Source organism: Pseudophryne corroboree, chromosome 10, assembly GCF_028390025.1.
Source record: "Pseudophryne corroboree isolate aPseCor3 chromosome 10, aPseCor3.hap2, whole genome shotgun sequence".
Lineage (NCBI taxonomy): Eukaryota > Metazoa > Chordata > Amphibia > Anura > Myobatrachidae > Pseudophryne > Pseudophryne corroboree.
In genome coordinates this window covers 50,909,670-50,915,016 of record NC_086453.1, presented here as the reverse complement: position 1 = coordinate 50,915,016, position 5,347 = coordinate 50,909,670, and the positions used below count along the sequence as shown (strand labels likewise).

The 5,347-nt window shown below is 45.2% G+C and overlaps 1 pseudogene; it reads left to right on the top strand.

The window, feature by feature from the left end:
• Positions 1-870: 870 nt before the first annotated feature.
• LOC134967261 (5S ribosomal RNA) lies at positions 871-989 on the top strand (annotated as a pseudogene).
• The last annotated feature ends 4,358 nt before the right edge of the window (positions 990-5,347 follow it).

Below are 5,347 nucleotides of genomic sequence, written 5' to 3'. Positions count from 1 at the left end.
GCCATCACTTAGCCTCTTTGTATCTAGGGCTATTCTGTTAGTCACCTAAACTCTTCTGTTGTTTGCCAGCCATAGTTTTGGTCAGTTTACTCATTATCTGCTCGGACATTTCCCCCTATTGACAGGGACATACTGTTTAAGTCTCATCAATCTGCAAATATTACTCTGTATTGTTGCAACAGGATCTTAGTCTTGTACTGTGCAGCATACCAATTATTTCAATCTTTGTGGTATAATAACTAGGTACTTTAACTCATATAGCTTTCCCCATCAGGGGTATATTACTCACATCAGAATAGGTCTGCTTATATATATTATATACCTCTTATCGTTGCCAATTTTGAAGTGATATAATATCTTATCGACACTACCAATGTGCATGGTACAGTACATCTAGCAGCTTGTTATATGCTGCCGGTACCGGGTTACAATACCCAATACAGCTTACTCTTCCAGTTTGCAATTTGTGTACTTATGTGTATGTCCATTTTATTCTTTGGGGGTTATAAAACCATTATCTGCCTAAAGTTATAATTTTCATACGTGTCAGACCGTCGGAGGTCGGTCATTGGGCTCAGCCCCACCTGAATTGTGTATACCTCCGAACGACAGCTTAACCTTTGCATTACTCTGTCGCAGATAATAATCTCACATCTTCCTAATCTGTGTTCACCAATTTTTCGTGGACTCTCATTCACGATTCTCGGGATAGAATACCACACCAGTGGAATCTTCTATACCGGGTCTAACGTGGAAAGCAGATCCACATATTTTCACGTACTGATCTTATCTGCAATTTCCTTTCCTATTATTCTTTTTTTCATTTTCAATTCCCTACATAGGTGCACTCTCATTGGTGTACACATAAATCCCTACGACCATACCACGCTGTCAGTGCCCGATCTCGTCCGATCTTGGAAGCCAAACAGCGTTGGGCCAGGTTAGTATCAGGAGAGGTGACTGCCTGTGAATACCTGGTGTGGTAGGTCAGGAATTAATTTCCGCTCTTATGTGACCAACACACACCAACAGCAGTATCACCACATTTTTTCTATTTTTTCTATTTTTTCTCTTTATTTTCTCTTTGCTCTAATACTTTCAATATCAACTGACCATTACCTTTTGCATATAAATCCCTGCCCACAAATAGGGCCAGGGCATGCTATTAACACTTAGGTGCATAATTCCTTGAGTGGTGACTACTGATTACCATTCTAGCCAGTCTTAGCCTAAATTGTATTGAAACTGTGTTGTGACTTAAAAACCCCCGGTTCCATTAATACAGTATTACTGTACTGGTCAGGGGAAATGGGGGTATGACTACTCCATGTCTACAACCCTTTCCATACTCTTACGATTTAAGAGACCAGGACATTTTTTAATTCCCCAAGAATCGCCGTTGATTCTCAGGATCTGTGGGAAGTTTATCTTGTTTTAACCCTATCAATAAAAGTTATATATTAATATTATTCTCTGTAATACTTCTAAAACATTTATAAAAAAATTTTTTTCTATTTGTTTTTCATTTAAGAGTGCGCCCACACAAGAGCCTTCTGTCCTCTCCCATTGCATAACCATAGAGACCCGCACCAGCATTCCCCCTGCGGTGTAGCCTGACTCTCCGATCCATTGTGGATTCATCTGTTTCCAGCTACAACATTACCTGCTTCCAGCCCAGCTTCCAGCAGAGTACAGCTTCTCTTAAAGGGCCGGTGTCCTTTCTACACTTTACCACTCTCCACCGGTATTATTATTTCTCCGCTCTCAAGTTCTACATTTCATTCACATTGCATCGCTCTCAAGCTTCATTTATTATTTAACTGGTTCCAGCCAGTATCCACTCCGTGCCAACATCTGTCTGGTTCCAACCAGAACCCACAGCAGCTATTTTATTTACAGCAGTCCAGCTTTCCCTGGAACACCAGCTGGTACGATCCTGGGCTTTCTTCATTGCTACAGTCAGGCCTGGTAAGGACTTTCGAACTCGCAGATAATAAGAACTGTCTCATACTACCAGAGCTCTGTGGCCCCTGCCACCCTGTAGTACCCAGGAACTGTATTATTTCTCTGCTGATTTTATGTTTCTTTTACTGCTACTGTGATGCATGGAGTTTGTCATAAATAAACATCATTGACTTTTATTCAAGTTGTCGTGGTCACGCCTTCGGGCGGTTCTTCTTCATGTTACTTACATGTCCAGGGGTCTGATACAACCTCCCAGGTTCCGGTACATCTCAGCCCCTACAACTGAGGCTGCCTCCCGTCAGCTCAGGCCCTCAGTTGTGACAGTCTATATTAGCAGCAGACACAGTACGGTAGTCCACGGCTGTAGCTACCTCTGTGTCGGCACTCGGCAGTCCATCCATAATTGTATACCACCTCCCCGTGGTTTTTTTTTTTCTTTCTTCTTTGTACATACTACTATAGTATAGTAGCTTACTGTAGCAGTCTGCGGTGCTGCTGAGCTGACAGTGTCCAGCAGGTCCGTCATCAGTCATTACATAATAAATATACATACCTGTCCGGCTGCAGTACTAGTGATATTATATTGATTTCATCTCATTATCATCCAGTCTATATTAGCAGCAGACACAGTACGGTAGTCCACGGCTGTAGCTACCTCTGTGTCGGCACTCGGCAGTCCATCCATAATTGTATACCACCTACCCGTGGTTTTTTTTTTTCTTTCTTCTTGATACATACTACTATAGTAGCTTACTGTAGCAGTCTGCGGTGCTGCTGAGCTGACAGTGTCCAGCAGGTCCGTCATCAGTCATTATATAATAAATATATATACCTGTCCGGCTGCAGTACTAGTGATATTATATATACATATATATTGATTTCATCTCATTATCATCCAGTCTATATTAGCAGCAGACACAGTACGGTAGTCCACGGCTGTAGCTACCTCTGTGTCGGCAGTCGCTCGTCCATCCATAAGTATACTAGTATCCATCCATCTCCATTGTTTACCTGAGGTGCCTTTTAGTTGTGCCTATTAAAATATGGAGAACAAAAATGTTGAGGTTCCAAAATTAGGGAAAGATCAAGATCCACTTCCACCTCGTGCTGAAGCTGCTGCCACTAGTCATGGCCGAGACGATGAAATGCCAGCAACGTCGTCTGCCAAGGCCGATGCCCAATGTCATAGTACAGAGCATGTAAAATCCAAAACACCAAATATCAGTAAAAAAAGGACTCCAAAATCTAAAATAAAATTGTCGGAGGAGAAGCGTAAACTTGCCAATATGCCATTTACCACACGGAGTGGCAAGGAACGGCTGAGGCCCTGGCCTATGTTCATGGCTAGTGGTTCAGCTTCACATGAGGATGGAAGCACTCAGCCTCTCGCTAGAAAACTGAAAAGACTCAAGCTGGCAAAAGCACCGCAAAGAACTGTGCGTTCTTCCAAATCCCAAATCCACAAGGAGAGTCCAATTGTGTCGGTTGCGATGCCTGACCTTCCCAACACTGGACGTGAAGAGCATGCGCCTTCCACCATTTGCACGCCCCCTGCAAGTGCTGGAAGGAGCACCCGCAGTCCAGTTCCTGATAGTCAGATTGAAGATGTCAGTGTTGAAGTACACCAGGATGAGGAGGATATGGGTGTTGCTGGCGCTGGGGAGGAAATTGACAAGGAGGATTCTGATGGTGAGGTGGTTTGTTTAAGTCAGGCACCCGGGGAGACACCTGTTGTCCGTGGGAGGAATAGGGCCGTTGACATGCCTGGTGAAAATACAAAAAAAATCAGCTCTTCGGTGTGGAAGTATTTCACCAGAAATGCGGACAACATTTGTCAAGCCGTGTGTTGCCTTTGTCAAGCTGTAATAAGTAGGGGTAAGGACGTTAACCACCTCGGAACATCCTCCCTTATACGTCACCTGCAGCGCATTCATAATAAGTCAGTGACAATTCAAAAACTTTGGGCGACAGCGGAAGCAGTCCACTGACCAGTAAATCCCTTCCTCTTGTAACCAAGCTCACGCAAACCACACCACCAACTCCCTCAGTGTCAATTTCCTCCTTCCCCAGGAATGCCAATAGTCCTGCAGGCCATGTCACTGGCAATTCTGACGAGTCCTCTCCTGCCTGGGATTCCTCCGATGCATCCTTGCGTGTAACGCCTACTGCTGCTGGCGCTGCTGTTGTTGCTGCTGGGAGTCGATGGTCATCCCAGAGGGGAAGTCGTAAGCCCACTTTTACTACTTCCACCAAGCAATTGACTGTCCAACAGTCCTTTGCGAGGAAGATGAAATATCACAGCAGTCATCCTGTTGCAAAGCGGATAACTGAGGCCTTGACAACTATGTTGGTGTTAGACGTGCGTCCGGTATCCGCCGTTAGTTCACAGGGAACTAGACAATTTCTTGAGGCAGTGTGCCCCCGTTACCAAATACCATCTAGGTTCCACTTCTCTAGGCAGGCGATACCGAGAATGTACACGGACGTCAGAAAAAGACTCACCAGTGTCCTAAAAAATGCAGTTGTACCCAATGTCCACTTAACCCCTCATCAGGCTTTTGCAGAAGAAGCTGGAGGCATTGAAGGAGGAGCTAAAAGGGAGCGATTCCGCTAGGCATGTGGGACTTGTGGAAGGAGCCCTTAATTCGCTTAACAAGGATTCACGGGTGGTCAATCTGTTAATATCAGAGCACTACATTTTGGCCACTGTGCTCGATCCTAGATTTAAAACCTACCTTGGATCTCTCTTTCCGGCAGACACAAGTCTGCTGGGGTTCAAAGACCTGCTGGTGAGAAAATTGTCAAGTCAAGTGGAACGCGACCTGTCAACATCTCCTCCTTCACATTCTCCCGCAACTGGGGGTGCGAGGAAAAGGATCAGAATTCCGAGCCCACCCGCTGGCGGTGATGCAGGGCAGTCTGGAGCGACTGCTGATGCTGACATCTGGTCCGGACTGAAGGACCTGACAACGATTACGGACATGTCGTCTACTGTCACTGCATATGATTCTCTCACCATTGAAAGAATGGTGGAGGATTATATGAGTGACCGCATCCAAGTAGGCACGTCAGACAGTCCGTACTTATACTGGCAGGAAAAAGAGGCAATTTGGAGGCCCTTGCACAAACTGGCTTTATTCTACCTAAGTTGCCCTCCCACAAGTGTGTACTCCGAAAGAGTGTTTAGTGCCGCCGCTCACCTTGTCAGCAATCTGCGTACGAGGTTACTTCCAGAAAATGTGGAGAAGATGATGTTCATTAAAATGAATTATAATCAATTCCTCCGTGGAGACACTGACCAGCAGCAATTGCCTCCACAAAGTACACAGGGAGCTGAGATGGTGGATTCCAGTGGGGGCGAATTGATAATCTGTGAGGAGCG